This window comes from Engraulis encrasicolus, chromosome 9, assembly GCF_034702125.1.
Source record: "Engraulis encrasicolus isolate BLACKSEA-1 chromosome 9, IST_EnEncr_1.0, whole genome shotgun sequence".
Classification (NCBI taxonomy): Eukaryota; Metazoa; Chordata; class Actinopteri; order Clupeiformes; family Engraulidae; genus Engraulis; species Engraulis encrasicolus.
In genome coordinates, this window is record NC_085865.1 from 30393722 (window position 1) to 30418523 (window position 24802).

Below are 24802 nucleotides of genomic sequence, written 5' to 3' on the forward strand. Positions count from 1 at the left end.
GGGTTCCATCCATTAAGCACTGTGTGCAACGTATGTACATAACACACAAGTTTAGAGGCCCCACAATTTACAGCAAAGGCAACAAGAAGTGAACGATAAATGGCCACAGCTTGAACCGTGACTGTGCTTTAGCACCAACTGTGGGAGTATGAGGTGTTTGGGGGATTGAGGACAGATTTCTGGCTTCTTTTGGAAAGCCCCTGTGTTTCATTTTGGGGGAGGCCATGTAATGAGTGTTGATATATTACTATTTTTTTTTTACATCATACAGTATTCAGTGTCAGTATTTTTTTTTCATGGTGTTATCGTCCAGGATTGTCAGAGTGAGACAATACACATGCTGAATCTGTCCTGTGTTTGATGAAAAGGTGTTTACGACATTCAGGCGTTTGCCGTTTTATTTGTGCTCACTCAGAGGTCATAGTAACCATATCTTATTTGAAGTATTCCTGGCATCATATTTTTAATGTGTAGGCTATTGTACCACATTATATCATCAAAGGCAGAGGACACCTCTTAATCTCCATAGTTACTGATACCCATTGCACTAGATCAGTGATTCTCAAAGTGTGGTCCGGGGACCACTAGTGGTCCGTGACAGAGCTCAGGTGGTCCGCGAGGGGATTTCTATTTTACCAAGACAAGCTAGCAGTAAGCTATATTTGTAACATTATTACATAGCTAAACATAGCTGAAGTCACATTTTGACCACAAAAAGCCAGGCTTGTAAATGTGAATAAAAAGTAACTGATCTGCATCAAAATTAGTAGTGTCAAATTAGCACCCTTAAACTGTCAATTCAGTTGACAGGTGGTCCCTGAACATTTTTTGGGGGACAAAGTGGTCCTCGGTTTGAAAAAGTTTGAGAAACACTGCACTAGATATAGTCATTTCTCTTGAGGAAAGAGAAATCTTACACCTGGTCAGCCAGAGTGGTCATCCAAGAAGGTCCACAGACCTATGTTGCATGTAAACCCTCCAAAAAGCAAACCAACCCTCCGAAAAGCTGACCTACCAACTAACATTACATTATATTACATTACATTACATTGCATTTGGCAGACGCTTGATAATCAAAGCGACTTTCAAAAGAGGACATAATCATAGCCAACATCACTAGCAAATACAAAGTGCACAGGAAATATACAGAACAACTAGCCTGATAAACCAGACTAAATGTGGATGTCTAATTTAGTCTGGCCTCGATCCATAATACATCCTAAGATTGTTGATGAGAACAACCTTCCCTCAAAACCCTGCCTACTTTGATTCAAAACACATCCTTGCGTTGTAATTGGTTTGCCAGATTCTTGGCATTCTGGCTTCATTGAATCATTATGCGAGGCCAGACCCACCCGTAGACAAAACATTTTGCCGTCCAGCGGGTGGCGCTGGTTCACCAGGCTACAGAAAAACAAGTGCAGATGCAAAGAAGGTTTAAAAAAAAAAAAAAAATACACAACACACATACAACACACACACACACACACACACACACACACACACACACACACACACACACACACACACACACACACACACACACACACACACACACACACACACACACACACACACACACACACACACACACACACACACACACACACACACACCACAACTAACCAACGTAGGGGTGTATAGAGTTGCTTTACAGTATGTGACCCAAAATGAAACTCATCCCAGAAAACATTGAGGTAAGATACAAACTGATTCTGTTTTCAAGCTGACCAGAATGGTACCGGTGCCAATGCCTGCCTCAGCTACATTCTGAACTTAAGTGCTAACCTGCGAACCACTCTGTAACGTGATAATTTGTTACCCGGATGAACCTGGTGACGTCCACGTTGTCCTCTTGGTTCGCAGAAAGAAAATATTTTTCGGTTCGCATTATTAACCAATGCTCAGACTTAAGGTGTCAACACGGCAGCCATTCGAGATCAGGTGTGGGGCTGTGACATTCTGTAGTCATAACAAGGAAGTATCCTGGCAGTCAGTATATTGTACATGGACACATGGAGCAGTTAAAAATACATTGAGATAGCAATTGCTTATATGCAAAAAGTGGAAGAGGAAATACTGACAGTGACTTATGAGGTGACAGGGAATTGGGATAGAGAAAGGAGACATTCTGTTCACATTCACTCACTCACACACACACACACACACACACACACACACACACACACACACACACACACACACACACACACACACACACACACACACACACACACACACACACACACACACACACACACACAGACACAGACACACACACAGGCACACACACACACACACACTCTCTCACACACACACACACACACACACACCTATTTTAAGACACATTATCATATTTTCTCTTATTCTCTGAGTTAAATCAGATCACGAAAGTCAAAGAATGCGCGCACATCAGTGGCACAGGTGCTAGACCAAACATAAGATAACTGAAAAGAAAATAAAGGTCCGCAACACTGTTAAATGCTCCCAAATATTTAATGGCACAACGTTTCGGACTAACTTCGGTTGCACTGTGATGAAGGACGGTTAGTCCGAAACGTTGTGCCATTAAATATTTGGGAGCATTTAACAATGTTGCGGACCTTTATTTTCTTTTCAGTTAAATCAGATCACACCTGTCCAGTTCAGGTCATTTTTCCCCATTTTCCACCCAAATCAATAAACTTAAATCAAAACTAAAGTTTTTAGTATAAGTATACAATGTTTTTAGTATTTTCATCAAAGTAAAAAGTTACATACACTGCATTAGGGTCTAAATTGCTTTCAACTTCATCAATTGTGGCATACAGTACATTTCCGAATATCTTTCTACATGCTTCTATGAATATTTGCCAGGGATTTTGCCTCATTCCTCAAGACAGAACTGGTATAGCTGGGCCTTGCGTGTATGCCACCCTACACACACAAATCAAAGCTCAGTAGGCCTAGAATTTAGACTATAGGGCTTTATGATGGGCAATCCCAAAAATCCACTTTGTGGTCCTCAAGACATTTTAATTTAACCAGTTTGGTGGTATGTTTTTTGAGTGCAGACGTGGCATAGTGGTTAAGGAGATGGGCTTTGGATCATAGGATTGCAGGTTCGAAACCCACCCTTACCACTTCCCACCAGACTCCATGACTGAGGAGTTCATGAGTAAGGCACCTAACCCCACACTGCTCCAGGGACTGTAACCAATGCCTTGTGCTTGAAATAAGTGTGAGTCGCTTTGGATAAAAAAGCTAAGTGTTATGTATTGTATTGTAATGTAATGAGTGTCCTAGAAGACCCACCAACCTTTAACACTTTGGCAGGTGTTTTTTTTTTAAATCTCGCTTCAATATTTTTTTCACATAGTGTTCTTTCTTCATCATGTCATCTATTTTATGATGGGCACCAGTTCCTCCTGCAGCAAAACAACCCTATAAGAACTACAAGTAGGCAGAGTCTGGTCATGTCAGGCTATAACATTATATTGCCACCCACATGTTTCAAGGTTAGGATGGTGTTCTCAGGCTTGCAAGTGTGCTAAGTGTTGCTCAAAAACTGATGGCAATCGAATGGTTAAAATCATCAAATGTTAGTGTAACATTTTATTTGAACTGGGCTTTAATTACAGTGTATTTACTTATTAGGTACAGTGGATTTACTGGTGTAATAACATGCAAGTACAACTTTAGAACATGTTATTACATAATATATGCTATGTATCCACATACGATAATGACAATCATGACCTTAACTATGACTATGTACTATGAGGTGCTTTTATAATGCTTTTCTAAAGGGATGAGCTCTTCCAGGGAGGCAAAGGGTTGAACTGAGGCCCAAAGCACCCTTGATATGTAGATACACAAAAATAAACATTATGAGTACAATGTATTAATGACATGTACTACAGTCTTACTTACATGTTATTAATAGGTCATTGCTTAGAGAAAAATAGGTCTTCCAAATGAAGAGCTCATTTCCAAAATGAGATATATCCATTTTATAGAATGTTGGGGAATTGACATTTTTGAATTGGGAATTCCATTGAATTGCATTGCAAAATGCATTTTTATAAAGGTTTAAAAAGTATGTTCTCAAAACATTTGAATGCAAGAATTCACATATAGATGACAAGACTTCTTAACAGTCAATTACAATATTAAAATGCAAACAGTCAAAAATGGTGGATATAGAGTTTTGGAGAAGAGCTCTTCAAATATACAGACAGCTAATACATTTTGCCAAACTTGTTAAAACTAGCTAAAGGGTCAAGTAGAAATGTAGGCCAGCACAGATCTCTTATCTAAATCCCACTCAGCTTTCATGGGTAGAGCTGAAATGGCATGTTTTTGTAGGGGGGCCTGCATGCATGACCCAGCTATACCAGTTCTCGGTGGAGGAAGATTCAAAGAGGCAACGTTCCTGCCAAATGTCCATGGATGCTAGTGGAATATCCAAAATGTTGTCACCACATTTATGAAGTTTAAAGGCATTTAGGCCAACTAGTAAACTTTTGATTTTGATGTACTAAAAACAATGTGTAAAATTATCTTCCTCGTTATTCTTGAATTATAATCTTGACATTTGGAAATAATCGTGATAACCCTAAATCACCTAAAACCAGACAGGTTTAGTCTGATTTAAAATCAAAGAATGAGACAACAACATGTGTCCTGACATACAGTACATTACATGCAGTGCATGTACACTTCTGGTTTCTGGTTTCAACTGTATATGTAAACGGGGCACAAGATGGCTGCCTAGAGATTTAGCTGAGTTACTGCCCAATCAACAAGCCACAGAAACACTGCTCATTATGACACTGATCTTCTGGAAATTTCTGTGTCCTCTCAGTGTCCCGTGAGTTATTTGTGCAACATCTCTTTCATTTCCCCCATCTCTCTCTCTCTCTCTCTCTCTCTCGCTCTCTTGCTCTCTCTCTTTCTCTCTCTCTCCCCCCTCTCTCTCTTTCTTCTTTCATTCCTATGCCCTCACTCTGGCCCCCTGTCTCTCCATCAACTCTTGTGCCCTCTCCCACTGACCCCCCCCCCTTTCTTTTTTTTTAAAAATTTTTTCTCTCTCTATGCTTCTCTCTCTTTGTCTACCCTCTGTCTCTTTCCCCCTCTAATTCTATCCCTCCCGCCTCTCTCTCTCTCTCTCTCTCTCTCTCTCTCTCTCTCTCTCTCTCTCTCTCTCTCTCTCTCTCTCTCTCTCTCTTCCCTGGCTTTTCTCTCACTGTATCTCTCTCTCTCTCTCTCTCTTGCTCTCTACCTTCCGTCTGTCTCTGGGAGGAGAGACGAGTGGAGAGGAGAGGGCAGGGAGGAGAAGAGAGGTGGAGGTGCAAGTGGAGGAGGTGGGGGGGGGCACTATATAACAGAGCAGAGCCCCCTAGCTCGGCCCATCGGCCAATCATCTCACACAACAATCAGGGGATTGTTCGGTGAGCCCTGCTGACACGGCCACCGTAATTAGCAAGCGGTCGCGCTCAGCCACGTCACTTTCTGTTAGCGTGCCCGGACGAACGCTTGCCCCCGCACTCCTACCCCTCCTCTTTTTTCCTCCTCCTCCTCCTCTTCCTCCTCCTCCTCCTCCTGTCCTATTCTCCTCTCTTTTCCTGTTTCTCCAACTGTTTGTGCCAATTACGTATTTTGTGTTGATTTTGTATGTTTTACAGCTTACTCTAAACGGATTGCTTGGACAAAGTAGATGTGTTCTGCTCGCCCCCATACTACTGCTTCGTCTCCTTTTCCGCCTCTCCTCTCTCATCTTCTTTCCTCCCTTTTCCTGTCTTTCTTTATGCTTGCGTCTGCTCTTTTGTTATCTGTCCATTAGATGTGTTGTTCATTTCATGGCATACACTCAAAGTATTGTTTGGACTAAGTTGAGCTAGACTCAAACGGCACTACTTTCGGAAATACGTACTCACAGAAAACCCAATAATCTCGTCTCATTCTGCAGCGCACACACGCACACACACACACACACACAGAAAATACAAAACACACACATCCTTTCTCCCTGTGTGTGTTCTCTTGTTCACGCTTGAGTGGGCACTGTGTTAACCACCTAATGAGGGCAGAGGACGTGCCTACTGAACTGGACATGCACATACCCCCGCTACACACACACACACACACACACACACACACACACACACACACACACACACACACACACACACACACACACACACACACACACACACACACACACACACACACACACACACACACACAAACACTCCGTCTCTGTTAGAGACTTCAACAGTGAGCTCTGAGTTAACCATCTAATGAGGACAGAGGACGTGTCTGTGGCCACATGACATCCATGGGCCAGACACACACACACACGCGCGCGCGCACGCACACAAACACACAAACAAAGACAAAGAGAGAGAGAGAGAGAGAGAGAGAGAGAGACAGACAGAGAGAGAGAGAATGAGGGAGGGCAGAGGGAGATGCAACTCTCTTTTGTGCTTTTTTGTTTCTCTAGATTGGAGCTACACTCTTAAAAAAGTTTGGTTAAAATAAACAAAAAAATAGTCGTTTTTAACCGATCTGTTCGATTAATATGTGTCCGAGAAAAATATTAGTCAAAATAACCGATTAGACTTTAGTTAAAATTTCAACCAATCTAGATCGGTTAAAAAACTAACCAATTCCAAATCGGTTGTTTTGACCAATAGATTGGTCATGTTTAACCAATCTTTATAAGTCAAAAATGTACCAATCCCCCAATGGTTGTTTTGACCAATTTGTTCGATTAATATGTGTCCGACACAGATATTGGTTAAAATTTTAACCGATTTGCTTGGTTAGATGGACACTGCAATTACTTCACTCCAAATTAACAGTATCAAAGCTATATCAATCATAACCAATAACCAAGATTTGAGTTTGTTTTCACAAAGTTTATTAACAATTTAATTTCAAAAGGCTTTAAAGCACTGATCTGAAAGGATGGGGATACAGTAACTTACAGCAATCTGTTCCTTCCCAACACTGATGATGGTAAAGTTGTGTGGACACAACAAAAAGACAGGCTGGTATTAAAGGAGAAGTCCAGTTTTTTGAACATTAAGGCCATTTTCTGAGTGGTCTGCAATGTTTTAGAGTCCCCCTCACCGTTTATTTCATGTTTGCTGCAGTCTCTGTTATTTGGCTGATTTGGGTTTGATCTCAACCAGCTTTAGAATGGCCGTCTATGAGCACCTGCGACTCTGTTCTTAAAATCACCTTAAACATTTGTTTTTGAAAGTCTACAGCTCACAAAGTGGTTAGGGGTGTTCACTAGCAGTCCCTAACAAGTTTCAAGGCGAAATATGGCTTCTGTCATTTTTTATTTGCCATTTTGTGAAAGAAAGTGAAAGTGAAAGTGAAACTTAATTTACAAATTGCTTCATAAAACACACATAAAACACGACAGATGCCATATTTCGCTACAAAAATTGTTAAGGAACACCAGTGAATACTGCTGAACACTTGCTGAGTTGCATATTCTTGAAAACAAATGTTAAAGGTGATTTTAAGAACAGAGTTGCAGGTGCCCATAGACGGCCATTCTAAAGCTGGTTGAGATCAAATCCAAATCAGCCAAATAACAGAGACTGCAGCAATCATGAAATAAACGGTGAAGGGGACTCTAAAACATTGCAGACCACTCAGAAAATGGCCTTAATGTTCAAAAAACTGGACTTCTCCTTTAAGGGACATTTAAAAAAAAAGAAAAATCAAAAGCAGAGGTAACATTTTATGCTTGGTGAGCCGTTTTCAACGAAAATTCAAATTACAAATGCATGCATATCCTGTGACTATTATTTACTTACAAAATGTTAAGGTTGTGCTTGACAACCGGAGAAAACCTCAGAGTCAAAATGATCTTACTTTAAGTTATATTCAAAGAACAGTACATTTTTGCAAAACAAGGAGGCAAGTATCACTTAGAATGGCATACAATGCTGTTTCTCCAGTACCAGGTAAATTACCTGAATTTGCATAGGATGTAGTCTGCATGTCAGTGGAATCAGAAGTAATTAAAATACACATGGTGTGGAGTGGTGGTGTCTGCGTAGATGTTTAAAAAAATGTCCAGTGACTACAGAGCAACTTGAAGTGAGAAATGTTCCAGTACCTTGGCCCACTTGTTGGTTGAGATGGTTATATCGTACAAATATTCAAAAGAGGCAAAAACAGAGTTAAACTGTGGTGGATATGCCAAGTTACACACCCAGTAGAGCATGAAAAGCTTGTCACTGCGCAAGTCAGGCAATCAGCAACAGGAATGGTTACGTTGTCATCCATGGCAGTGATGAAACTGCCGTGTCAAACTCTCGCCTCCTAGTAGTAGGGTCCTTGAAACCTTCTCAGTGTCAGTGCCGAGGGATGCAAAGTTGGTTCCAGTCTGAAAGATTTTTTAAGATTTGAGAGAGAGAGAGAGAGAGAGAGAGATACACCAATGGTGCTTAGCCCCAAAATGCACGCCATACCATCTGAAACATGCTGTAATAGTCATTGAAAGGTTAATTGTCAGTACTACTCTACTATGACATAACATAGGGCCTTTAGTAATGCACTGCGACTCAGTAATTGCCATTCTGGTAACCACAAAATTTATAACGCCCTGTTTTAACAGGTTATATAGAAAGCTTTACTCTACTGAGTGAACGGTATAAATCATGCAGTATCAGGAAGCTTAATTAACACCAAGTATAGCCAAAATCAACAATGCACACAACTATATCGTGACTTGTTCTTTCTAAATAAAGGTTAAAAAAAATGTCTGGCAGACGTACCAAACTTGGCATCTCCAGAAAGCGTGGAAATTCTGAGTCCTCAGCGATCCTGAAAAATACAACAAATTGAGAAAATGTAACCCAAATACTCCAATCAATGAAACGGTGGGCTCAGCGTCATAGGCCTAACAGCAGAAGGCACCAAGGGTGCGTTTGTAAACTGCCGCTCTGAGCACACAACAATTGGTAATGTCTGAGCAGTGGTGGACAAAGTAAAAGTAGAAGTTTTTTTTTTTTTTTAAACAGTTTCTTTCCAACACAGGTAACTTATCTGAGTAAAAAGTAGACCAATGTACTTGTCTTACGATGAGTTGATTCTGCACAGGTTGGATTGAGTTTGTGGTGGGATCTTGTTAGGTTTTTATTGTTTTTCAGTAATAACAGTCTATCTCAATAGGTAGGTATACTGGAGCAAACGGTGTAACAGCTATGTAATATCATGTGCTACTGTTGTAATTACACCACCAAAGTACTTTTACTTTGTCCACCACTGTGTACGAGTGTGTTATTCAGACTGTTAGATAGTAGACATTTGAAACACACATTTGGTGCAGATTTATTAAAATTTGCTTACTGGTACATTTAGAAACTGTTTTTTTCCCCAGTATTTTTAGACATGGTGCTACAAAGAGGATCAATGTACTGTAACCAGGCAGCTGCCATCCTTAACCCTGTAGTGCAGCGTTATGGCTCTATGTAATGTCATAGCAATGTTGTTATGATGTATTTAAGCATTTTCAGCAAGTGAATAGGGTCGCTGGCGACCTATCCTCTCAAAATAACACACAAGATGAACAGGATGCATCTCTGATTAACAGTGTGTGGTTCAAACTGTTAAGACATTTGAAACACACATACATGTAGTGTACATTTGTGAATGGTTGCTAACCTTTAGAAATTCTGTCAATGTTCAGAAGCATTTGCAGACATGGTCCAGGGGGCTCAAGTACGACCAGAGAGCAACCATCCAGCAATAAGGATATCTTCTCAGCTGCACACAACAGTAACACACAACACACAACATTAATTTGCATCTCATATTGACAGCATGAAATACATAGCATGTTTAGCACTTTGACTTTCATAAAATACATGGATTGATTTTGTGTGAATTCATGAACTTAAACTCACCTCTTGCAACAGTGTTTATTTTCTCTGAGGTACACCACACCAGAGGAATCACTCAGTGTAATCAGACAGCTTCCATGTAGGATCCTTCAGTAATATTCTCAGTCATCTGCAAAGCAGGACAGCACAAAACATGAACATGATTATGCATTTATAGGCCTAATTATTACAAGAAAATAATGAAAAATGATAACACCGTCACCACCACGACACAATATGATGATGAATAGGCCTAGAGTATGAAACATCTAAAAGATACATGTCTGTATACATGTAAAATGTTTTTTGTTTGTTTGTTTTATATCATTGATCATTTTCCCAGACGGATTGACAACAGATGGCTCAAAGAATTCAGTGTGCTAAACTGGAGGGCAAAAAGAGCAGATTATCTATCTTTCTGGATATTTTACTCATCACTTGAAATTAAATCTAAATCTAAATCTAATCTAAGATGTCACACATAGAGGAGGAGTCCTCAACGATCCTGGAAAATACCACAAATTGACAAAATGTAACCCAAATACTCCAATCAATGAAACGGTGGGCTCAGTGTCATTGGCCTAACAGCAGAAGGCACTAAGGGTGCGTTTGTAAACTGCCGCTCCGAGCACATAACATATTGGTCATGTCATGTATGAGTGTGTTATTCAGACTGTTAGATAGTAGACATTTGAAACACACATTTGGTGCAGAGTTATAAAAAATGCTTACATTTGCAAACTGATTTTTCTCAGCATTTTTAGACATGGTGCTACAAAGGGGATCAATGTACTGTAACCAGGCAGCTGCCATTATTCCTTAACTATCCTCTCAAAATAACACACGGCATGAACAGGACGCATCTCTGATTAACAGTGTGTGCTTCAAACTGTTGAGACATTTGAAACACACATACATGTGGTGTAAATTCGTGAATGGTTGCTAACCTTTAGAAATTCTGTCAATGTTCAGAAGCATTTGCAGATATGGTCCACTACGACCAGAGCTACCATCCAGCAATAAGGATATCTTGGCCATCTTCTCAGCTGCAATAATAACACACAACATTAGTATGCATCTCATATTGACAGCATGAAATACAGAGCAAGTTAGAACTTTGACTTTTTAAAAACACATGGATAGGTTTTGTGTGACTTTATAAACTTAAACTCACCTCTTGCAACAGTGTTTATTTCTCTGAGGTACACCACACCAGAGGAATCACGTGTAATCAGCCAGCTTCCATGTAGGATCCTTCAGCAATATTCTGTCATCTGCAAAGCAAGACAGCACAAAACATGAACATGATTATGTATCAATATGCCTAATTATTACACAAAAATAAAGTTTGAAAAATGATAACACCACCATGACAAAATAGGCTGAATGAACCTACAATATGAAACATCTATAAGATGCATTCCTTAAATTGTTTTCATTGATCATTTTCCCACACGGATTGACACCAGATGGCTCAAAGAATTCAGTGTGCTAAGCTAGAGGGCAAAAAGAACAGATTATATATCTTTCTGGATATTTTACTCATCACTTGAAATGAAATCTGATGCATAGCCCACTTGTTAAGACCTCTAAAATCACTAGGCCCACTAGTAGATCCAAAAAGGATGGGCAAAGAAATCTAAATATTTATTGCAGTAACCATACAAATTAAGCATCTTTGATCAAGCCAAAAATTAAGCACCCTACACATCTGGGTGTTTCTGGGCTCATTATTTCAGGAGAAATCTGTCAAATAGGTAATGCCTAATACTATTTATTGAAAAGAACACGATCTGATGGCTGACAGTGGTTTCTCCCTGAACAGAGAGAACTGCCCACAGAGTTGGCAGTAACAGAATGGGACAAAACAGCACACTGTGTGCACAATAACAAGTTCAGAATCAGTTTACTTACTCACTTCCTTTACACAACGAACAGGGAAAGGCACATGTCTTAAAACATACTTCAGAGCAAGTGTATAGTCAAAATGAGTTCGTTTCTAACAATAAAAATCAGGCATAAGTTGTGGCTACTTCAAGCTTCTGAGTCAGCTAAAAGATAAGCTGATGTTGCTAACGAACTTCTAGCTAGCTCTTCTCTCTGGTATTTGTGTTTTACTTTGACTCAAGTACATTAACTGGATATCTTCAGAGCATAATTATACTCAAAGGGAGTTCGTTTCTAACAAAAAAAAGACTTTAGCTAGCTAATGTTGCTAGCGGACAAGAGATTCATTATTCAGTTTGGCTAGCTCTAATGTTGCTAGCGGACATTTAGCTAGCTCTTAACTTTGGCGCCAACAGGCTTACAACACTAACTTGGCATGTTGTAACTTCAGAACAACATTATATTCAAAATGTGTTCGTTTCTAACAAGAAACCAATATTCAGTTATGAATACATCGGGCTATTTCAAACATCCCTCAACAAAGGCAACATGATTTAACCGTTAGACTATAGCTAATTGTTGCTAGCGAACCACCTCATCATGCAGCGCTAGCTCTTTCAGGTGAAGAGGCCGGCGCAAACAATCTCTGGCCGGCGGGGAAGCACTCCCTTCGGCCTTCCTCCAGAAACCACTGATAGCTATGTTGCTAGCGGACATTTAGCTAGGTCTTAACTCTGACATGGGTGTTTTGGCACCACTGGACAAGTTTTATAGCTCTTTCGGAGCAAATCTATATTGTAAATTTCGTAGAGTTTGTTTCTAACAAAACACAAACTTTCCAACAAAGTTGTGAAAACAACCTAGGGGCTAAGTTAGCATACCGGTAGTTATAATAGTGGCCTGTTAGCGGAGGTATGGTCTGAAGACAAATTCATTGCAAATTACCATCCTGAACAAGAAACTGTTTCGTTATTCACTGTATATTTGACATTGTCTTGAAATTATTAACGAAACATTGAAAATAAACGAACTTACCTCACAAAGTGTTTGAATTTCATCAATATCTCAAACGGCTTTCCTGCAGCACCAAGATGGCGGCTTTGTCAGAAAATTGAGAAGCAGAGTTACGTACTTGACGTTGAGCGTCAGACCTGCGTCAGTTACCAATCTCTTGGTTAACATTTGCTTAACCAATGATATTAGTCATTTTTCAACCAATCTGTTATTAAAGTTAACCAATATCTTTGTTAAATCAACCAATTTGTTCTTAACCAATGATATTAGTTGTTAGATAACTAATTTGTTTGTTTAATAGTTACCAATGTCACAGTTAATTTGACCAATATTGCCTCAACCAACAAGATTAGTCGTTTTTTTAACCAATCTCTTTTAAGGGTGTATACGGCCCTCCGTATTCATCCTTTTTATTTGTTGTTGTTGATCCGAAAAAATAAACAAGTAATGAGCTGAATTAGGTTGTTTACATCTCTCTCACAGTATCTCTCTCTGTGTGTCTGTCTGTCTGTCTGTCTGTCTCTCCGTCTCTCTCTCTCTCTCTCTCTCTCTCTCTCTCTCTCTCTCTCTCTCTCTCTCTCTCTCTCGCTCTCTCTCTCTCGCTCTCTCTGTGGTTTATAAAAGAATAGAAAATGTCCATAGCAGCACAGTACTCAGTGGATAGGCCTCCATGGGACATTTCAGAGGGAGCCAGTGTGTGTGTGTGTGTTTGTGTGTGTGTGTGTGCGTGCGTGCGTGTGTGCGTGCGTGCGTGCGTACATGGGTGTGTGTATACACTATGTGCGTACAGTCTTGCGTGCATGCGTTTGTGTTTGCAACTTTGCCTGTGTATACTGTATACTGTGGGGGGAAAGGTTGGAGCCACATTAAGAAAAAACAATATCCATCTGATCTGTGTTTGTGTTCTCTTTATTTTTGGTGATGCCACACAACCTCAATACTCAATACTGTGTGTCTGTTTTAATGTATGCAGCATTCAAGATGTATACCATTATCAGAGACAGAAAGAGAGGGGAAGAGGGGAAGACAGAGCGCAAGACACAGACAACGAAAGAGGCAGAAGTAAAAAGAGAGAGAGAGAGAGAGAGAGAGAGAGAGAGAGAGAGAGAGAGAGAGAGAGAGAGAGAGAGAGAGAGAGAGAGAGAGAGAGAGAGAGACTTACAGACGGGCAGACAGACAGAGACGATGACTGGAACAGAGACAAAGATGGAGAAGGAGAGGGAGAGAATGAGGTATAGTCAGGAAACATCCGTCCGATAGACAGTAAAAATAGTCTTTATTACAGTCGGCTTATCCATGCTGAATCTGCCAACACTCTGTATCGCACTGTACTTATGCTCATGAACATGACAAAAAAGGCCATTTGGGGAAACATAAAAATAACTGCCTTTACCGTCACTGTAAGTCTACTACACTTACGGTAATGTAAACAAAGGACATGACATTTATAGGAGTGTAGGATAGCCGAGTTATTCTACTCTACCTCCACTCCAATACACACAGGGTGGAAATGCTCTCGGATGGCTAAGTCCAATGTTGTGGCTGGCCGGCTTGTGGAACCACAACATCGAAGAGGGGATGAAATGAAGATATAATGACAGATTTTAAAGGGAAGATATATAAGGAATGTGGTGAAGTATCCACGGGCAGAGTTTGTGTGCATGTGTACTCTATGAATAATGGCGCTGTGAAAGGAGATGTGTTGTTGATCTATGAGTTGAAAGCTACTTGGGGACATATAATGTTTAATTCTTCTAAATAACAACTTGTTATAGAAGGAATTCTTGACTTGACATTGGTATTGCAATGATATACAGTAGGCCTACATTGCGCTATGCTACAGCACAATTTAGGACATGTAGTATGATGTCAAGCCCTTGCTGAAATCATACCAAATATTACATTTAGCTGACACTATTATTCAAAGCGACTTACCATTATTTACAAGGTATTGGCAAGGTGGGGTGCCTTGCCCAAGGTGTAGGGAAAGGTGGGCTACAGTAAGCATGGGATTCGAACCTGCAACTATCTGATCTTAAGACAATCTCCCAAACCATTATGCCAAGGCTGTGTGCAATGTGTGCAGCTGATTAAAAATGATAGCACCCTGTGCAGCCGCAGCAGATGACTTAATATAAGGCAGTGTCTGGATATTCACTCGATCACAACATATGACACCCTTTGCATTGCTTTTGCGTCCTAGACATGATTATTAAGGGCATAACCTACTATATGTCTTGCTCATTGGTATCTACCTATTAACCCATTGATGCTGGATGCAGCGCACACGGATAATTGACATTGGCACCGGGAGATGCATCATTTAGGCTCATGAGAATTGAGAGTTTTAAAATTAAAACCGGGGGTATGTTAGAGCAAATTATAATGCAAGAAAATCGGTCTTAGCTTTTATGTGCTTTATGTGAGTTATTTATAGCAAAGTCGCCTAATTCCGCCCGTCTCCCAATTCCGCCCGCCTACTTATAAGTGATGATAGTTACTTATGTATCCACTATTTAAGTCAGGAATGGATATCGACATGATACGGAGTTTGTATGCTTACAATTTGAAACGGTGATGATATTTAAAACCGAGTCAAACGGCCATAAACAGCATTGTAATGAAGGGTGTCGTAACGGCAGCATGGAACTTTAATTTCACGACGACATTCTGGCTAAAACTCGCCCTGGCCGATACCCTTTTTCGCTTTAGGACCAAAATTATTCAACCGTTTCCACAGTAACGACCAAACTAATCACAGTTCCTGCATCGGTGAAGCCAGGACTACAAGTGTGAACGAAATCAGCAAAATGCCATGAAGGAATAATAAACAGTAACGGAAATACCGACGTGACCTGAAATCAAGCGGGCGGAATTGGGAGCCTTTCGCCGGTGAATTGTGCTGAAACTAGATTGTGGACATGCTGGACGTTGTCGCCAAATTACGATAGAAAGGGCTACCAATGTTAGCTAATATTGCTCATTACCTCATCTACACAGTTGCCACTATCCAAAAATATACGATAGCATAATTAAATAGTATTTGAAATAGTGATATTATCACGTTTTCAGTGAAGTGATCAGTGAAGTGGACGGAATATGGCGACCTTACTATAGGTTTTTATAGGCAGAGAGTACCTTTTCCTAAATAGGGCTGAGGCATGTAGCTGGAATTTCTGCAGGTGCCTTAGGTTAAAATGGGTTAAGCGAGTGGCTGGAACCTGGTCTTCTGAATAAAGATTTCCCATAGAGGTAAACATAAACTCGTGCATCCATCCATCCATCCATCTATCCATCCATGCTGAAGTGAGTCCCTGTTCTTGGCCAGCTGGCTCTCAGGAGAGAATGAGGGCGCTTTAGGGCCGTGCCACACCTGGCTAAAGGTTAGCTGCAGAGTGGAAGAGCAGCCGAGCAGGGGGCAGAGATGGCCCGACGAGATTACCTTCAAACGCTCAGACAGGAGGCTGTGATCACTAGCAGATGACAGACAGACAGACAGACAGACAGACAGACAGACAGACAGACAGACAGACAGACAGACAGACAGACAGACAGGTAGGCAGGCAGGCAGGCAGACAGACAAGCAGGCAGGCAGGCAGGCAGACGCACAGACAGGCACGAAGACAGACAGACAGAGGGGACGACGGAGAGAAGAGGCAGGCTAGCCTCTGGGGGAAAATTAGTGAATGAAATGAGATGCTAGTGTGAACAGTGATACTGTATACTGTATACTGTTGTTTTTATGTCTGTATTGTTTGTTCGCTTGAAATTCACACAGAGTTAAAGTGGAAATGAAGCAGTGACCTAATATAGGGGTCTATAACACCAGTAAGATAAGCCAGCAAATATATATTTTTTGAAGTCTGAAATTTAAGCCATTAATAAAAAAATAAAGCACAAACACGTAACGTTTCTGTTAACGTTTCCAGCCAACAGCGGGTGACGTCACGCGAATGGTAGTGTCCTATTCCTAATGCTGTTATGATAGTAGTGAATTAAACATTTGGGACTTGCGTGGCTGATTATGAGCTTATTTGCTTAACCCAAATGAAGCAAGAATACGTGTTTGGGTGGGACAGAACAAATATGAGGCATGAAGGCAGACAAGACATCCCATCACATGAACCACAGGTAAACAAGCAGCTTTTTTTTTGCTAAGGTGACAAGTCGCTAACAAATTTTGGTATGAGCCAACATGATCACTATTCATAATCGTGCGATGTCGTGCAATGTTGCAGTTCCCTACCTTCATCTTCCGATGATTTCGGAACATTTTCCAAGCACCTGAATTAGGCTACTTTGACATCTCCGTGCCCACGTTCATCGGTGTTATCCAGTCAACAATAATCCAAGGCAACAACGCTATTCCAGCCAGTTTGAGGATGCATCCGCGACTTCAATAACCTAATAGTTTACTACAATAGATGCAGCTACTTTAAGCATGCCATAACTTAATGTAGGCCATGATAGTTTAACGTGTCATTTCCCGTGGCATCAACTTCAAATCCCCTAAGCTCCTCCGAGAGCGAGACGAGAGAGGGGATGGGAATGGGATAGCCACACACACAGGCTGCGTCCCTTCCCTTCACAAAGCTTTCCAAACTTCCGCCAATTTTGCAAGTTATTTTCTATTACTGAATTGAACCACATAGCCAACTTAAAGACATGGGCTTTCAGATTAGCGTCCAACAATGCAGGAAAAAGACGTTATTGGTGACGGTCTGTCACTACAAACCTATGAGATCGAGCAGCCCCAGTCCTGACTCCTGTCCTATGGTGGATGCAATGGGTGGATGGCTGCAGCTATCCCACCATGCTCGTAGCAAAGGCTTTTTGACACAAAGTGATAATGACACTTGGCATTTCTCTTTCATCTGATAGTAGGTATATAACATAGAAAATCCAGGGACAATGTAAAATGAACCCCTCGTCCTTCTTCAATTTTACTGCCACGATTAGAGTCAGTTAGCGCTGTAGTTAGCACACGCTAACGTTAAGTGAATGGAAGGCTACATTCTACCATTCACGTTACGTAGGCGGCGAACATGGCTGCGCCCTTGTGGCGAAACTTGGTAATAACATGTCATTTTTCAGCAAAACTACTTAAAAGTACAGTTCAACGAACATCCATTTGTTTATGAAAATAAATAAGCCGCCAAAAAATGATAATAGTTGTCAGTGCTTCATTTCCACTTTAAGCTATGACTAGACAGCAGAGACGTTCCAAATGAATTAAAGAATCTTTGCTTACAGCACACACTTTTTTGTAAGAAAGTGCAGGCCTTTGATAATATTATGTCACATCCATCCTTTTGCAATAAATACAGCACGCCATTCAAAAGGGAAACAAGCATGGCATGAATGGGAGGACTGACTAATGTAAAAGCAGACAAATGTGTGGTTTAAGGAGGGTTTGGTGAGGTTTAAGGAGGGTAATATGATGCCCAAAGGCTGTTTGATTTCCTTTAGCTGTTGAGCTTGTGCTGCGTCCATTTTCTGACGCTGCTGTTCCCCACCGTGTCTCATGTTACAATGTGGGCCATCCTCCTGTGAAAATAATGTATGAGAAAAGCCCACGAAGCAGACTGCTCCATCAGTCACTTTAGGCCAATATTTGTGTATTGTTTCTGTATCTGCCTGGCATGTTTGTGTGCCTCTCTTCAGTCAAATAAAATCAAGTCAAGTCAAGTCAGCTTTATTGTCCATTTCTCTGCATGTCATACAACTAATTGAAATCATGTCTCTTACTTTCCCATACAGACATGCCTACTGTAAGGTATAGACATAGACATACAGTTCACAAAGCACAAGTGGTAATAAAAGTGCAAGACATTACGACAGGACAACAGAAGACATATCGTTAGAACATATAGTACAATAGAGGTATTTGTGTTGTGCATATATACTTTGTCCTAAGTGTAACATTGTGATGTAGTATTAAAAGTTAGGTTAAACAAGTTATTAAAAGTTATTAAGTTAGAGTCTAATCTTAACAAAGAAGAAAGACGCAGTTGCACAGGACAACAGTCAGTTAAGTATATGGGGCATGATATGCAGCAGCAGCAATATGTTTTGGTGCATTGCAAGGCCATAGGCAGAAGAATGGCACTTGTTTGCACTTAGCTTGGCTTGCAAAAAGGATCTGTGAGTGGTTGGGAATGGGCAAACAAAACGACACATTACTGTCGTCTGACTGTTGTACCAAGTTTGTGGAGTGAGCTTGTCGTGGTTTTTGGGCATGGACAACCACCCATCCTAAATAGTTTGCTTGTCCCATACCGTTTGCTGTCTGAAGTCACTTAAAAGAGCAGTTGAAACTTCCTCCTGCATGTTGGATTAGGTAAACCAAAAGACTGTTTTGTGGACATTACAGTAAATCATCCTCAAACACACACACACACACACACACACACACACACGCACACGCACACGCACACACACACACACACACACACACACACGCACACGCACACGCACACGCACACACACACGCACACACATACACATAAGCAAACAACCTCATGGAGCCATGAGTGAAGGGTAATGTTTACAGAGACCCTTTTTAATGTCCTTCAAGACATTTGCTTTGAAAATTTCAGCGGGACAGCTTGAGTATTCCATATAAACACCACGTTGAGTAGGGTGTTTATAAGGGGAACATTTTTACTGGATTTGCACTTCAAAAAATGTTTTTTTTACTAGCGTTTTCTTAATGATTACATGCCCACTCATGCCTGCTTACACTAGACTCTGTAGGACCACGCGATCGGAGATGAGAGCAGCCCTCTGACTGGTTGGCTAAAGGTTCAGTCAGTTTCCTGTTTGGGCCATAGGAATAAGTAGCATTAGAGTGCAACCGAGTGTCCTTGGTGGCTTATGGAGGAACTGTTGGTCTCTTCCTCTTCCTCAGTGTGAAATTTTAGGATCCAAGTTAGGTGTAGTATGCATCTGCACCTTCATGATAGCTTAATTTGCCAAACTGTTTGAAGAGGTTCTCAAGTTTAGTTTTTGCGGTAAAGGAAAATGCATCTCTTTCATTAAGTGCCTACATGTGCAATAATGATACTGTCGCTGACACAACGAGTAATGATAACACTAATTTAAGAAGTCAAAATTGTTGGTAACACTTACTTGACGGAAGCATTAAACCATAGTGTCATAACTATGTCGTAATGCAGTCATGGAAGTGTCATATACATTGTGTCATAAACATTTAATGTTTGTTGTCATTAAGTGACATTCGGTCATGGTAAAGATCGCCCGAACAATACTAACTTTTCATGACCAAAAAATCTATGACCAGAGGCGCATCTTGCCACCAGGCAAGGCAGGCAGCCACTTGGGCCCCCCAAGCCCCTAGATTGTGAATAACAGCCCATATTTTACTACAGTAGTGGTGATTTTGGTGCAAATTTTTATTTTGCATTTTCGCTTGGGGCCCCACCTGGACCTAGAATCGCCTCTGTCTATGACTCATCCATGACTATGACATGACACTGCTTTGACACAACTATGACACTGTCATGTCATGTGTATGATGCTGGAGTCAACTAAAGTTTCTTACACGAACTACCGAGAGACGGTCTGCTCCTCCAAACATAATTACATTATATGAAGGGGGAAAACACATATTTAGAAGAAGTGTCTTTCATAATGTTGCAACATGATGGACCACTTAGAAGATTTTTTGAAACTCTATTTAAAACCATATTATACCATGGCAGTCTGGAATCTCCCATTGTGACGCACTAAATTGGGTGTTAATGAACTGTCTATATATGCACACCTGAAGTAGTCCCACTATTAGGTCACTTTTCTGACCGCATAACTCCAGTGTATCAATGCGCCAAGGCACGCACGTTCATAAGTTACACACAAAAAAGTTGCAAGCATTACGTGCTGAATTGACACATGTCGCATCGCGCGTCTGGAAACACCAGCAATGTATAGTGAATCTGGAGCAAATCTTAGTAGGCCTAATCAAATTTCAAACATGTTTATTTCTCCCAACTGACCATCACTCTGTCAACTTTGTGATAGAGAGAGAGAGAGAGAGAGAGAGAGAGAGAGAGAGAGAGAGAGAGAGAGAGAGAGAGAGAGAGAGAGAGAGAGAGAGAGAGAGAGAGAGAGAGATTCCCTGCGCAAAGGGACGCCCTGTTTATCTTGGCCTCAAGAGAGATGAACAGACCAAGGATATGGATCACTGGAACCATGTTGTGTGATCTGAAGAGACCAAGATAAACAAATTTGCTTTAGATGGTGTCAAGCATGTGTGGTGGTAAACAAGTGAGTTTTACAAAAAAGGTGTATTCTCTCATAAGCCAAGCATGGTAGTGGGACTGACATGGTTTGGGGATGCATGAATGCTGTCAACATTGGCAATCTGAAATACACCTAAAAGAAACATGCATGTCAAAATGCACTGTGACTACTGAAGCAGATCATGATATTCTCCATAGGATTGCATTCAAATCTCACACCAATCTATTTAAGCCAGATGCAGACTCAGAATTTAAAAGTTCAATGCAAAGAAAGGTTGAAACGCACACTGATGACCTCCCTTGTCATCCCTTTTCATTTCGTTTCATTTCGAGACGATTCGAGCCAACATAGCCCCTTCTCTACCGGATTTTAATCTGGGGTGTACTCACTTTTGTGAGTACATGTTCAAACATTAATGGCTGTATTTTGTTTTTTTCTGAGTGAACAAGAAATTTAAGCGGTTAAATATGTTGTTAAAAGGTCACTAATCATTGTGTCAAAGTTACATTTCTGTAATGCTTTCCTATGAAAAGATATACTCAAAAATCTGCAAAACTGTGAGGGGTGTATTCACTTTCGTGATATACTGTATAAGCGGGATAATTGACTTCACGGTGTGCGTATAACAGGAAAAATAATGCACACCGAGGTGTAACGGCCACTCCGCTTCTTCGCGTCGTGGCCGCATCACCACCTAGGTGTGCATTATTTTTCCTGTTATACGCACACCGTGTCGTCAATTATCCCTTACATACTACTCCCAAGAGCTACTGTTCTTAGTGACTATGGTCTAAGGTAAAGAAATGAAGATAAGAGATATAGCAAGTCTAATTTTAGACATGCCGTTTTTAAAACTAGCGGTCCAAACACTTTCTTTTCACAAAGAAAAAAAAGCAGGCGATGAGCTGTATCCTGTTGAACTTCTTCTGATGTGTTGTTTTGGGGTAGTCTTTGAACAGGGCAGCTGTAGATGAGGTCTCGTCACGAGTCTGCTCCGCTGTGCTGTCACCCCTTGGTCATGGGTCAAACTGCCCACCCCTCTGACACACACACACACACACACACTGGAGAGAGAAAGAGACACACTGTCTGGCACCTATTTTAGACCTCTGAGGTTTCCTGTCAGTCTCTTTTCTTTCCAGTCATCCTCACATCGTCTCTATCACCTACTAGATTTTTATTATTATTAGGCCTACTGGTCTAAACTACACACATCAATGGAATCTCAGTGGACTACTCATTCAATCCCCTTACTCTCTTTTTTGTTCTTTTACCTCTCTCCTTCCTCCTTTTACCTCTTCCTCCCCCCCCTCTCTCTCTCTCTCTCTCTCTCTCTCCCTCTCTCTGTCTGTCTGTTTGTCTTTCTCTTCTCTCTTTGTACCTCCCTTTGTTCTTGTCTGCCTCCTCCTCCCTCTCCTCTGGCTCCCCTCGTATCTAACACCTTAAGGGCCACTGAGTTTCCCAGTGTGCTCTTGGCTTGTTGGGGTGCGGTGGGATGGGGTGGGGGTGGATCTGAGGTTTTTGTGTGCTTAAAAGGATTGTATATAATTTGCACATGTGTTTGTGTGTGTGTGTGTGTGTGTGTGTGTGTGTGTGTGTGTGTGTGTGTGTGTGTGTGTGTGTGTGTGTGTGTGTGTGTGTGTGTGTGTGTGTGTATGTGTATGTGAGCATCCGTGAATGTGAATGTGCATGTGCAACATGATCTCCAAAAATTCCGTGCTCCTAGACACGGATGTTAAGGGAACAAAATCCGTGTCCAGGAGCACGGATTTTGCCAAAATTCCGTGCTCCTGGACACGGAATTGTTTTCCGTGCTCCTGGACACGGAATTGTTTTCCGTGATGGACACAGAGAAGTGCTCTCTCTATAGGCTACTCCCACAGCTCTATGTTTCCACAGTCCACAGTGTTTTCTCAGGATTTTTCTAATTTCAAATATTTTTTCTAAAAAAAACGTTTCCTTCTGACAGGTTAGGGTTAGGGATTGTTTTGGTCTAGGCACAGCTAGTTTTCTTACATTCATTATATGAATTTGATAGCCTAGCAACCATCTGGAAAAGGTATTTCTCAAAAATATGTCTTTAATGACAGGTTAAGGTTAGGAAATGTTTTGGTCAGGCCACAACTTAAATTGCTATAGCATTGTTTTGTTTAGGATTAGCATTTGGTATGTATTTTCTAATGATAGAGTTACACAGTGCTGTGGTAATAGCCTATAGAAAGCACTTCCGTGTGCCCATCACGGAAAACAATTCCGTGTCCAGGAGCACGGAAAAAAATTCCGTGTCCAGGAGCACGGAATTTTGGCAAAATCCGTGCTCCTGGACACGGATTTCGTGTCCTTAACATCCGTGTCCAGGAGCACAGAATTTTTGGAGATCAGGCTGGCATGTGCGTTTGTGTGCGTGTGTAAGTGCCTACGTGTTTGTGTGTGTGTGTGTGTGTGTGTGTGTGTGTGTGTGTGTGTGTGTGTGTGTGTGTGTGTGTGTGTGTGTGTGTGTGTGTGTGTGTGTGTGTGTGTGTGTGTGTGTGTGTGCGTGCGTGCGTGTGTGTGTGTGTGTGCGTGTGCGCGTGCGTGCGTGTCTGTGCGTGCATGTGTCCGTGTACATGTGCGTTTGTGTGCGTGTGTGTATGTGTGGTTGTGAGTGTGTGTGAGTGGCGAAGGGAGCAGCTGGTAATTGGAAGGAATGACGCTGGCCTCTGCCCTTAACCTGTCCATATTTCTGTGACAACAGCGAGCTGGCTGGTGATGTTGGTGGTGGAGTGGAGTGGTGTGGGAGGAGGAGATGGTGGAGGTGGTGGTTGTTGGTGGTGGTGGTGGCTGAGGTGATGGAGGAAAGGGTCAGGTTCCCATCTGCTCGACATTTTCAAGTTTAATGAGCGCTAGGCTACCGTGCGAGGCCCACGGGGGAGGTGGGAGGTGCTCTAAGTACACGGAGCCATGGCTGTATTTGCCCCCCCGCCACCACCACCATCCCTCCACCCTCGCCCCGTACGCACTTAACACTTCACTGTAATGCATTAACACTGGCCCTCTCCTGACAGATACTTGATGGGGAATGTACTCGTAGTTTTGGTTTCTTGTGTTCACTGTTTCTTTTTTTTTTTAAAGCCCAACTAGGAAACTGTAATTCCCATTGTCAATGTGACTCAGCACTCCACAGCACACAAGTGCACACTGCACACAAATTGCTTTTATTTGATATTGCTTTTTATGCCTCACCTGTGCAAGAGGGCAGCTCATAGAATTGTGCATGTGTGGATTTTGTTTTATTGTTGTGTAAAATAGAAATGTACACTAACCACAAATCCCCCTGAATACACTACAGTAAAGTGTCCACATGGAGCCCAGATCAGTCGCTATAACTCATTTCACTTTGTACATGACAGTAAGCACTGTGGTCACTTTGTTTGCATGCTCCTATGAAAATACACTTGTTTTGTTGTTGATTTTCATTCATCCCCACATCTATCTGCTTCTGATTTGCTTGAATCACATTTTCATTTATTGTCTTTTATTGCCTCTCACACACTCATTCTTTTTCTTCCCCTCTCTCTCTCTCTCTCTCTTGCTCTCATTTTCTCTGTTCTGTCACTCATTCTTACACGGGTGAACATTTCAAGTAGTGCCGGTACTCCCCTGCCAGACGTTTGGACGTGTGGAGTATTCCCAGAGAGCGGAGGCTGAGGAGTGGGAACGAGGTCGAGTTTCTTGACACTGGACTCCCTCCAGGTTGTGCTAATGACAGG

General features: G+C 41.4%; 1 long non-coding RNA gene across 1 annotated transcript; it reads right to left on the reverse strand.

Moving 5' to 3' along the window:
• Positions 1-7699: 7699 nt before the first annotated feature.
• LOC134455100 (uncharacterized) lies at positions 7700-13055 on the reverse strand. The gene is made up of 7 exons (XR_010036021.1): positions 12813-13055; positions 11065-11164; positions 10838-10936; positions 9915-10020; positions 9673-9774; positions 8784-8832; positions 7700-8392 (listed from the first exon to the last, which is right to left on the reverse strand). It is a non-coding gene; the product is annotated as an uncharacterized LOC134455100 (long non-coding RNA).
• Positions 13056-24802: the final 11747 nt, after the last annotated feature.